The sequence below is a fragment of the Lepisma saccharinum genome, chromosome 7 (genome assembly GCF_977018435.1).
Source record: "Lepisma saccharinum chromosome 7, izLepSacc3.1, whole genome shotgun sequence".
NCBI classification, from domain to species: Eukaryota; Metazoa; Arthropoda; class Insecta; order Zygentoma; family Lepismatidae; genus Lepisma; species Lepisma saccharinum.
Window position 1 is genome coordinate 81,487,488 of NC_139235.1, and position 12,827 is coordinate 81,500,314.

At 35.3% G+C, this 12,827-nt stretch overlaps 1 protein-coding gene across 1 annotated transcript in view; it reads left to right on the forward strand.

Moving 5' to 3' along the window:
* Window positions 1–435: 435 nt before the first annotated feature.
* Window positions 436–12,827, forward strand: part of LOC145989962 (uncharacterized) — a 33,296-nt gene continuing 20,904 nt past the window's right edge. Inside the window, exon 1 of the mRNA XM_083125514.1 lies at window positions 436–722. The gene's annotated coding sequence lies outside the window, so the exon portion shown is untranslated. The remainder of the gene's footprint in view (window positions 723–12,827) is intronic.

Consider the following 12,827-nt stretch of genomic DNA (forward strand, 5'->3'; position numbering starts at 1 on the left):
TATCGTTAAAATATCGTGACGATATATCACTAACACGATATATGTCGCCAAAATATCGTGACGATATATCGCCGACATGATATATATCGCCTGGACGATATTTTTTCAATATCGTTACATATCGTCTGGAAGATATATCGCCCAATAGTAATAGCAACCCTACTTGTTAATAGTCTTTTTTATTACTAAAATTTCCAGTATGTACTGTTTTACGCTACGTGATTACATTTTTAATAATCAATTCAAGACGAAACCTAAAAAACAAGTGGAAAGAGGACGGAAGCAAGAAGGAAAGACTATATTGAAAAATAAAAGCATGACACGTGCTGGACGTTACCTTGAGATACAATGTCCCAAACCAGTCTCGTGAGGAAAATGCACGTCACTTGATTGGTTACAATGCAGTTTTGTTTTGTTTCCGTTGAGGATGCGGGCGCTGCGCTTGCGCGAACATCGGCAAACGAGGAAATCAACGAGAAGCGAAACATTTTGCCTTTGCACGTAAACAGACTGCATGTTTTAACGATGTCAGGTATGCAGAATGCTACAGCTACAGTAATCTTCAATTGTTTCAAGCAGATAACACAGCTGTGGCGATGAGTGTGTTTGAAAGTTTTACTCGAAGTGTTTGATGTTCGTTCGGACAGCAGGGGGACTTTCCCGCAGCAGGAAGTTACTATTTTCCGGCAGAAATTAAGTTGGAACTTCTGTCACGGCAACAGGTATGTATGTAGTTTAGAACCGGTGGCGGTGATAGCAGCTTTGGGCTCTCCACTGAAGACCCTATCACACAGAACTGGATTTCTAGTAGGAATGCCCTAGTTGGGCGCTGGACTGACTTTCTAGATATAAATAATTTGACTGGTTTGGAGCAATGTTGCCACAAACTGAGGGCACAATTTCCCTTTCCAAGGGGCAAAATTTACCTTTTTGGACCATTTTTTCCCTTCACCTAAACAAATATAATAATAATAATAATAATAATTAGCAGTGGTAGTTGTAGTAAAATTTCCGTTGGTCCATGATCGTATGAATAAAAAAAAATGCACAAAATTTTTCACATACATGTAAAGCTTCATCGCTTTCTGGTTAGATGTCCCAGGAATCCATTAAATCGTTAATTCTAATCGTTACAATTGTTCGAAGATACAGAAAAGCGACGTACAATAAACTTAAGAGAAATATAAATAGATACAGGTTTATATTCAAGGGAGCACAAATAAGAAGGATCAGGAAAAATAAAAATGTGAATATGAAACTGGAATTTGACATAAACTGTAATAATATAGAGTCAGAAGTCTTAAAATTTCCCTGAAATTGTGCTTTTTTTTCATGGAAATTCCCTTTTCCCTTTGGCTAAAACTTGTCCGAATTTCCCTGCAAAAGGGAAATTTTCCGTCATGTGGCAACACTGGTTTGGAGGAATAGGACATGTTCTGATTGCTACTAGCTTTCCTCGACTGGATTCTGTGGAACAGCCAATCAGAGCAAAGTTTGGTCATGTGAAGATAATCTGTGAGTTTGCAAAGGAGCGTTTTTTGTCTGAGCTTTCGGATAGTGTTGCTCACGAGACGGGACAAGCCTTTTGAAATTCGAGACGGGACGAGACGGAATGCCTTTCTCGTCTCGTTTTCGAGACGAGACACGAGACGGGACGGGACGGCTTTTGAAAAGTCTCGTCTCGTCTCGAATGTCTCGAAAAAATAAAAGCAAAATATTTAATCAGTTGCAAATACTTGTTTGCTTGGAAAAAGGTATTTCAATTAGAAACGTTGATTAGCGCGTGTTGAATGAATGAATACCTAAACTTATTTTCTATACTCTTTCGAAACACAGGGTTACTCACCATTTTTCTTTTTCAATTCATTCCAGGTTAATAACTTTATGTTACGATAGTACTCCAGATACAGTAGTATAATTGATGCTATAACTGGCGCACTTATAGCGTAGAAAAGAAGAGCTCATATGATTAAACAGCCCGATTTGCCCACACTTAAAATTATGCCAAGATGCCTATAAGCCCCAATTCTTCAAGTGTGATATGCTCTTAATTCTAAGAATTTTGAATCCTAGTGTAGAAAAGAAGAGTTCATATGCCCCGATTTGCCCACACTTAAAATTAAGTCAAGTACCCATATGATTTTATTGTTTATAGTGTGTTATTCTGTCAAAATCCCAAGAATCTTGAATTCTAGTGTAGAAATGAAGAACCCCCCTCAGACAGATTTGCATATGTGTGTAAAAGCTGCATATGCCAGATTGTTGTCTATAAACTTGTCAAAAATATGCCCCCCCCCCTTGATTTTGTTTTGGCTACACTTAAAATTAAGGCAAAAAGCCACTCTCACCCACCCACACCCATTTATATTTACTTCCGGTCCGGTAATATGCAAAAATCTTCTAGAATTGCTCTGTGACTCTCTCATTTCTTACATCATAAACATATGATTTTTCACCTATGAGAATAACACTACATGTGGTGTCATCAGGGAGTGTATCGTGGAATTCACAGATAATTTTAATGTTTGTCCTGTCATTAACCACAACTTGTTTCCTTTTTGAAGTGTTGATGACAAACATGGGTCTCTGTGCTTTGAATTCATCTGGTGTGTAATACATGTCAGTATTGCCAGTAGTGACCCTTTTGTATGCTGTAAATGCTTCATATAATTTGAGGAAATCATCCTTGGACATGTTTAAATTATAATTTTCTCTAGGAAATACCTCATTTCTGCCATTTTTAAGATATATGTTCTTGATGTTGCAGTTATCAAATTTACTTGAATTTTTTTCCTGATTATTGTGTTTTCCAGTCTGAAACAGTACCACCACAAAATCCGGCATGTCATATTGTATACTGGAGAATGAATTTGTAGCATCAATTTCAGAGAACAGATGCGGCACAAAATTGTCTACCAATCTTATATTTGAATTTGCCGGATAATCTGTACCATCGAGCTTTACAACATCAAATTTGATGTATAGATCTGCTCTGTGGGGGTGTATAAAGCCATCCCCTACATCAAGATCAACCTCAATCTCTGTGTTGGGTTGATTTAAATTTGCAAATGTCCTCCTGTTTGGGGGGAATGATCCCCAAGAAATTTTATATAAATACCAAAGCCAAAAATATTAACACACATACACATATACACACAAAATATACAAAGCACACTGCTGAATCCAATTGATATTTTGTATTAAGCATATAATTTTGATTTGGACCCCAAGAAATTTTATATAATAAACCAACAATAAAAAATGCCTAATCAAAAATATTGTAATCAATGCAATAAAAATATATCCAGCCCCAATTGGGCTAAGCATCAAAAGAATTGTAATCCAGATAAAAGCAGAATACTCACAAAAATATGCCCAAAATGCCATAGAGAATATAGCATGCAATACTTCACATATAAACATATAGATACTTCTTCTGCACAGTCATCAACATTGCCAAACAAAATTGATTGGAAATATTTGTGTGATTGCCCTGTATAGTTTGGATTGCAAGGCTAAGTTTTGCAATTTTCTAGACCAGGAACTAGATATTGCACACCAGAAACAAGCCATAAAATGCCTCTCCACAAATTATGTGAACATCATGGAACACACAACAAGATTTTAATCCCTATCTTGTACAAGTGACCATGATTTGTGGTTACAAATTCAATATAACTATTTATTATTTTCCCAAAAACTTTCTTCAAAAATCTGTAATGTACCCAATTTGCACTCTGATCTGCAATAATATATATCCTGTACTCTGGAGAAAATTCATAGCAATTGCAGAACCAATAATAAGAGCTGTTTTTTTTGAAAGCTAACAAACATTCCCACAATTCTCCTAGATCTGTTGTATACAATTTTTTCAAACTTGCTGAGTATTTTCAGGGATATGTATTGAAAAACCCTGTCACTGGCAAGCACCCACTGCATCTCAGTCTTATTCTGCACTGCAAACAGGTCATACTCGGACAGGCCAAAAAACCTAAGCTTGAAATTATTCACAAGTAACTCGGATTTTATGTATCTTGAATTGGATCTTCTCTCAAAAAAAATCCATACAGGCAGATATTTAACAACTTATCTGTAAAAACATATTACACAGTCAATAATTGCTTCCCACAACTGCACATAATATTAGCCTCATGCAGTGATTCAATAATACACCTATAATTGCAATCCCTGAATTTTTGTCTCAAAAAATACAAAACAATCTCACTAATATGTATGTGCTCGTGGCATTCAACAAGATCCATATTGAAATCCTCACCACTGTACAAATTCCCATCATCTGTTGTGACAAATTTAACACTGTCAACTAGAAATATTTTGTTCATCCTATTGAAATATTTCTAATGTGTCCAGTTCAAACTCTGATCTAAAATCATATACATACTGTACTCTCTGTTAAATTTATTGCAGCTGCTAAAACAATAATTTGCATATAATCTCAACATGCTAAGATTGTGATAAGACTTGTTTCTGTAAAAACTAACAAACATCCCTTCAATCCTCATGTACCTGTTGTAGACAATTCTTTCAAACTTGCTGATCATCTTCAGGAACAAATATTGGAAAATTCTATCACTGGCAAGTACCCACTGCATCTCAGTTTCATTTTGTACTGCAAACAGGTCATACTGAGACAGGCCAAAAAATCTGAGCTTGAATTCCTCAACAAGTGACTCGGATTTTATGTATCTTGAAATGCATCTCCTCTCAAAAAATCCTGAATCCATATAAAATTGTTTCTAGTAAATATTTTGAAATCTCAATTATCTTGATTGATGTCTCCTGTACTGCTTATATTGAGATCTGCTGCAGGCTGTTGCTCATTGCTTATTTCCAGATTCTTGTATCTGAAATACATATTGTATGTATTTTCATACAGGCAGACTGTATAATTGTTTCCCACAATTGCATATACAATTATTATTATCTAATAATTCAACAATACACTTGTAATTACAATCCCTGAATCTCTGTCTCAGAAAATACAGAACAATCTCACTTATATGTATATGCTCTGGGCACCCGACAAGATCCGGATTAAAATCCTCACCACTGTACAAGTTCCCATCATCTGTTGTTACAAATTCTATATTCTTGTCTATCAATTTTCTGTTAATCTTATTTAAATATTTGTAGTGCTTCCAATTTGAACTCTGATCTGCAATCATGTACATCCTATACTCTGCAGGCAATTCATAGCAATTGTTGAACCAATAATTATCTTACAATCTCAACATGCAATAATATTGATAATACTTGTTTTTGTAAAAATTAACAAAAAATACAACAATCCTCCTGTATCTGTTGTATATAATCCTTTCAAACTTGCTAAGCATCTTAAGGCACAAATATTTAAAAATCCTATCACTTACAAGCACCCACTGCATTTCAGTTTCATTCTGTACAGCAAACAGGTCATACTCAGACAGGTTAGAGAATTTGAACTTGAAATCATCAACAAGGGACTTGGATTTTTTGTATTTTGAAATATATCTTCTCTGAAAAAATCTTGTATCATGTAATTCCATACAACATAAACACCCCTGCTTGTGTTTCTTAGGGCTGTTACAGCACTAAATTAATATTCACTGTCTACTGCCAGATTCTTGTATTTGAAATATATGTTATGTTAAAAATTAATGTATGTATTATCACACAGGCAGAGTGGATAATTGTTTCCCACAGTTGCATGTATAGTTGTTATCCTCTAGGGATTCGACAAGACACTTATGATTACAGTCTCTAAATTTTTGTCTCAGAAAATACATAACAATCTCACTTATGTGTGGATGTTTGTAGTACCTAACAAGATCTGCATTAAAATTTTTCCCACTGTACAAGTACCTTTTGTCTGTTGTGACAAATTCAACACTCTTATCTATTAATTTCCTGTTAATTTTATTTAAAAATTTGTAATGCTTCCAATTTGAACTCTGATCTACAATCATGTAAACACTATGCTCTGCAGGAGTCAATTCATAGCAATTGTTGAACCAATAATTGTCCAACAATTTTAACACACAGTAGTGATAGCACCTGTCCGTGTGAAAATTAACAAAGAACCCAACAATTCTCCTGTACCTGTTGTATGCAAGCCTTTCAAACTTGCTAAGCATCTTAAGACACAAGTACTGGAAAATCCTGTTACTGATAAGCACCCACTGCATTTCAGTTTCATTCTGTACAGCAAACAGGTTATACTCAGACAGGCCAGAGAATCTAAGCTTGAAATCATCAACAAGTGACTTGGATTTTATGTATTTTGAAATACATAAAAAAATCCTGTATCAGAATTATCCATGCAAAGATAAAACACACATATGCCACTCCTTCTATAAGCTAATATTGTTCCTAGCATATAAAATATTTGACAGGTACAAAGTTCTGTTGTTTCAACAATAATCTCATATTACCTTGTCTGCTGTTTATGCCTTCTATGAACCTGCTGAGATACTCAGGGCTGCTTGCTGTACCTGTTGAACAGGAAATACATATTAATACTTGTGTTAATTTATAAATACATACATATTTAAATATTTATCCTGACAGGGTTTGAATGCTGTTAATCCTGACATGGGTTTAACTGCTATTCACTCTACATATTTGATTGCTGTTTATTCTGTGTTGTTTATTCTACAGGTTTGAATGCACTCTGTGCCACTCTACATGCTTATTCTGTAATGTTACAGGTTAAGCATGTTTGCAACCCATAGGTCATTGTGATTTGAAAAGTGACAATCAATGCCCATTGTTCCTATATAAACGTTTCATCATATGTTGATTATATATCATATTGTTCCTATATAAACGTTTCAACATATGTAGGAACAATGGGCATTGATTGCCACTTTTCAAATCACAATGACCTATGGGTTGCAAACATGCTTAACCTGTAACATTACAGAATAAGCATGTAGAGTGGCACAGAGTGCATTCAAACCTGTAGAATAAACAACACAGAATAAACAGCAATCAAATATGTAGAGTGAATAGCAGTTAAACCCATGTCAGGATTAACAGCATTCAAACTTTGTATATTTTGTGTGTATATGTGTATGTGTGTTAATATTTTTGGCTTTGGTATTTATATAAAATTTCTTGGGGATGATTCCCCCCAAACAGGAGGACATTTGCAAATTTAAATCAACCCAACACAGAGATTGAGGTTGATCTTGATGTAGGGGATGGCTTTATACACCCCCACAGAGCAGATCTATACATCAAATTTGATGTTGTAAAGCTCGATGGTACAGATTATCCGGCAAATTCAAATATAAGATTGGTAGACAATTTTGTGCCGCATCTGTTCTCTGAAATTGATGCTACAAATTCATTCTCCAGTATACAATATGACATGCCGGATTTTGTGGTGGTACTGTTTCAGACTGGAAAACACAATAATCAGGAAAAAAATTCAAGTAAATTTGATAACTGCAACATCAAGAACATATATCTTAAAAATGGCAGAAATGAGGTATTTCCTAGAGAAAATTATAATTTAAACATGTCCAAGGATGATTTCCTCAAATTATATGAAGCATTTACAGCATACAAAAGGGTCACTACTGGCAATACTGACATGTATTACACACCAGATGAATTCAAAGCACAGAGACCCATGTTTGTCATCAACACTTCAAAAAGGAAACAAGTTGTGGTTAATGACAGGACAAACATTAAAATTATCTGTGAATTCCACGATACACTCCCTGATGACACCACATGTAGTGTTATTCTCATAGGTGAAAAATCATATGTTTATGATGTAAGAAATGAGAGAGTCACAGAGCAATTCTAGAAGATTTTTGCATATTACCGGACCGGAAGTAAATATAAATGGGTGTGGGTGGGTGAGAGTGGCTTTTTGCCTTAATTTTAAGTGTAGCCAAAACAAAATCAAGGGGGGGGGGGCATATTTTTGACAAGTTTATAGACAACAATCTGGCATATGCAGCTTTTACACACATATGCAAATCTGTCTGAGGGGGGTTCTTCATTTCTACACTAGAATTCAAGATTCTTGGGATTTTGACAGAATAACACACTATAAACAATAAAATCATATGGGTACTTGACTTAATTTTAAGTGTGGGCAAATCGGGGCATATGAACTCTTCTTTTCTACACTAGGATTCAAAATTCTTAGAATTAAGAGCATATCACACTTGAAGAATTGGGGCTTATAGGCATCTTGGCATAATTTTAAGTGTGGGCAAATCGGGCTGTTTAATCATATGAGCTCTTCTTTTCTACGCTATAAGTGCGCCAGTTATAGCATCAATTATACTACTAGATACTAATACAATTCTGAATAACATCAAGTAAAAGGGCAGGTAGAGAAGGTGGAAGGAGGGGCCAAAAGATCGTGGAGTATCTGAGTCCGAGATTTATCTTGTAAACATAGTCTTAGCTCTATAGGTTGGAAAGATAAACGGACCGACGGATAGGGTTTATTATTATTATTATTATTATTTAATTTTTACATCAAAGTGTGTACAGAAGTGAATGTTATTAGGAAGTAGGAAAAACATTGTGGGAAACATGGCAGTACAAATTGATAAGGAGTTGTTGGGAAAGTTATTAAGGAGTCCAAGATATTAGCAAGACTAAGAGAAAGATATAATTAGGGACAAATAATCTTGCATTATCCCACTCCGAACAGCTGAGAGCTAAAGAGGAGGAGAAAATACGGGTGTTATGGAAAGAAGTAATTTGGTGATTTTATTGTTTACAGGGAACCATGACAAGATTTTACCACGTGATTATTTGCACGGGTTGCGAAATTTTTAGAATGTTATGGTGGCGACCACCTTTTCAAAGTGGTGTATTATGCATGATATCACTTTCCTGCTTATAATACCAACTTGATTAACAAATATTAATTTGTTTAGTATATATATAGCTATGTGTATGTGACTTTCGTTCAAGATTCGAGCACCGACCTGGGCATAGGTGATTTCTCATTCATTCATTTATGTCCTGTAATAGCCGAGATTAACCTAAGTTTTAACCAGTCTTAAGAACTGGGAAAAAGTGTTGAATGTGGATGGTTTTAAAACATCACGAATATTTTCAGGACCACAAGACATCATCTGTAGTACGGGCAAATTATTCTAATCGTGGTCGTTAGTGACAACGCTAATTATTAAAAGACATTCAAAGTTGATTCAAGATTTTATTTGGTTGGTTGATTTGATGTTTTAAGTCCACTTTATGCACAGAAAAGCCAATCGGGATTGGACTTATAGTTTAAAGTGCCTCCACTGGGTATCGAACCCAGGACCAAAGGTGATCGGAGAAAACCCGACACTACATGTCAGTTGTTGTGGATTCATCGCGGTTTCTTACTATTCAGGGACTTGAATTTCGAGATGATGAGTCTGAGGAAACCGTAACAAAGGGAATTTCTTCGATACTCTTGAAGTTAATGAGGGGATATTATTTGGAAATGTATTGAACGTGAACCTTAAAATGCAAATTACACTTAAAATTCGATTCAAAACATATCGCGTGCAGGTAAAATAACGCTTATTAGGATTTGCCACTCTTCAATCATTGGATGCAGGTTCGCTCTTTCTCGTACATATCAAAATCGAAGAACTTCTTCCCACGAACCCCATAGGTGCCTGTAGTTGTGTAGCACTGACATACGTTGGAGTGGTAGAGTAAGAGTAAGTAATGCCAGGGTCAGAATATTTCTTGAATTATGAGATAACTGTAACCTTTGTCTGATTTTTTTATCCTGTGATAACATTTCCCTGAAAGGTGAAACACAAATTTTGCCCAAAACTCTTCAGCGTTACGAAGATGGTTGTCCTTAAAATCTTTGAAAAGGCTTGCTCGAAACAGGATGCTGGATGCAAACTGCCTCATTTGAATGTTCTTGCCATTGAGAAGAAATGTCAAGTCCTGGACGTACCAAAGGTGGGCAATGTGTTCTCCAAAGCACATACAGCAGAATTCTCCTACAGGAGAAGTGCCTCACATTGTTTCTAATACTTAAGAAGATTCATTTCTTCCAACGTCACGTTTATTTTGCAAGAAAATTAAACTCTTCGAAGCATTTTTTCGTCATTTATATTAATATCTTATAACTAAAATATTTATGTCAGTAGTTTCATCTCAAGAAAGACGATGAATTATAAAATTATGAATGTCTTCCAATACTGAAATAGGCCACTAGAGACAACGCAACTTACCAATAAAAAAGAATTAATGTCTTTATTAAAACGAATCATGTGGAGATAAACTCGTAATCAAGAAGTAAATTTAGGCAGTAAACGTCCACTCTAAATAAAAGACAAACACAAAACACCATACATGAATATAATAATAATAATAATTATTATTATTATTATAATTATTATTATAAGTATTATTAATGTATATGTATATATATGTGTAGTGTTTTCTCGCGTTTTAATGTGACTGCCCCCTTACAATATTTTGTTGCCAGCCTTCCGCCCCCCAGTCACATTTCCCTGGCCCCGTCACTGGTTGGAAGTAAATTTATTAGGACGAGGAAAGTAACATTATCTGTTGACAGTGTTGCACCAAAGGACGTGATGTGTGCTACTGTTTGTATAAATTATAGGAAATTTAAGCAAAAATTTATAATTGTTGAGACTTGAGAGTTGTTTCCTTCATTTGATCGTAGGAAGAGGTTTTCTGAGACAGAGTGAGATTATTTTACACATACATGAGAAAGGGCGGTTGTTTAAAGATAGATACGTATTTCGCACATTTTTTAAAAGTTCAGATAAAACGAGAATTTAGCCTTACTCTTATGAAAAAAAAATAACGCAGTACAGGGAAAGAATAACTCTTCACATTTCTCGCACCTGGTGGGATGCAACCCACATGCACAAGAGTATTGCAGGAAGTCTATGAACGAGGATGAAGAGGGATAGCCTATGTGAAATTTGACTTAGCTGCGGGTGAGTTAGTGGGTTCTAATATTTTTAAGGTTGATATTAGGTTTTAAGTCCACTTGATTCACAAATAGGCTAAATCGCGAACCGACCTACAGTTTAAAGTGCGATCCGATCCACTTTGTGCCTCCATTGGGTATCGAACGCGGGGACCCTTGATTACAAGACCTCGACGTTATTACTACGTAATCGGGGAGGCACCCAATTTACACAAATATGTTGATTCCAATATCACGTTATATGTATAATCTGATAATGATGCACTTTTGGTGCATCTAAACATATTTTTTTCAACTATAGCATGTCTAAAAGAATCATTGAAGTTGAGATTTTTTTAACTTCAGGAGGCACGGCTCTGTAAATGTGCGATATAAAATATATGCAGGTTTGCCTTCCATACGTGGTGGTTTTGTCACGTTTCTTCGCTTCGTACAACATACACTTTTGCAGGAACGGCTTCTTGCATCCTCCTGGAGCCTAGCTCTAGCTAAACAAAAATATATTTCTTTAGCATAATCGAGGGTTACTTTTTCATGCCGAACAAGGATTTTATTGCGATCATACGGCTTTGAATGACAGTATCAATGAAGATTTATTTTTGCACTACTACTTATAATAATGAGAATAAAATATTAATCAGGAATTTTATTTTTCGTCAAGTGGACTTAACATCCTTTTTTGTTATTTAGCAAATATTCAATTCATCACCTTTTTTGACATTAAACTTCTTGCCAGGACAGTTGTTTTTATGCAAATTTAGGCGATCTTAACTACACGTAAGCTAGATATTAGCTAATATTCGTGCTGTTATATTACTATTCTTCTACAATCTTTGTAACATTTCATGTAATAACAATAATAGAATTGATTAATTTACATATTCAAGTGAATAGACCTATGAATTATATTAATGTATTAATTTAAACATTTGCTTAATTGTTGTCGTTAATGTTATTATTATAATTTTTTCTGAAACACTTGGCTCGGACACCCTCCCCCGATATATATTTCTAGATGCGTGCCTGCCGAAGGATAAATTAGATCAAGCGGTGGTGGTATCTGACTTAGAGGCTAAAGAGAAAACAAAGAAGTATGTGCATCATAAGCTGAGCATAAGAAACAGCACAATATCACAAAGAAACACTTTTTGAAACATATGTCATAGAAGATGTTTAACAATATTAAAAACAATAAATGCTTTCTATTTGTAATATACTAAGTATTGAAATTTTAAATAGTCTTTTGTGTTCGTACTACACATTTAAAAACTTTTTTGTTGCTCCCGAGCGCCAAGCTTAGAATTTAATGAAGAAACGTACATTTTCATAGTGCACGGAAGTTCGACATTCAGAAAGAAGGAAGGTCTAGTGGAAAACATTTCAAAACTTCCAAAAGGTATAGCAGTAATAAAAAGAGCACTCTTGTATGGAAGCCAGAAAAACCACATGGTAGATTTCATAAGATACCTAGCAATCAGTAAAAAACAAACTGCATTTTTAATATTAATGTCCTCATGATTAACGAATCTTATTTATTCTCACCACGCAATGGGTAAAATATTTGGAGCTTTATCCCACTTTCCGGAAAAATATTTCGTGTTTCTGCTACTTTTGACTTTTGTTGGCATGATATCCCGGATCACTTTTACGAGACGAGACGAGACAAAACGAGACGGGACGAGACGAGACGAGACGAGACGGGACAGAACCCTTCGAGACGGGAGACGAGACGGGACAAACGAATATTTTCGAGACGAGACACGAGACGAGACAGCATTTTCACGAGACGGGACGGGACAGACCAAAGTCTCGTCCTGTCTCGTCTCGTGGGCAACACTACTTTCGGAGCGCTGGCTGGCTGTTTATGTTATTTATAGTT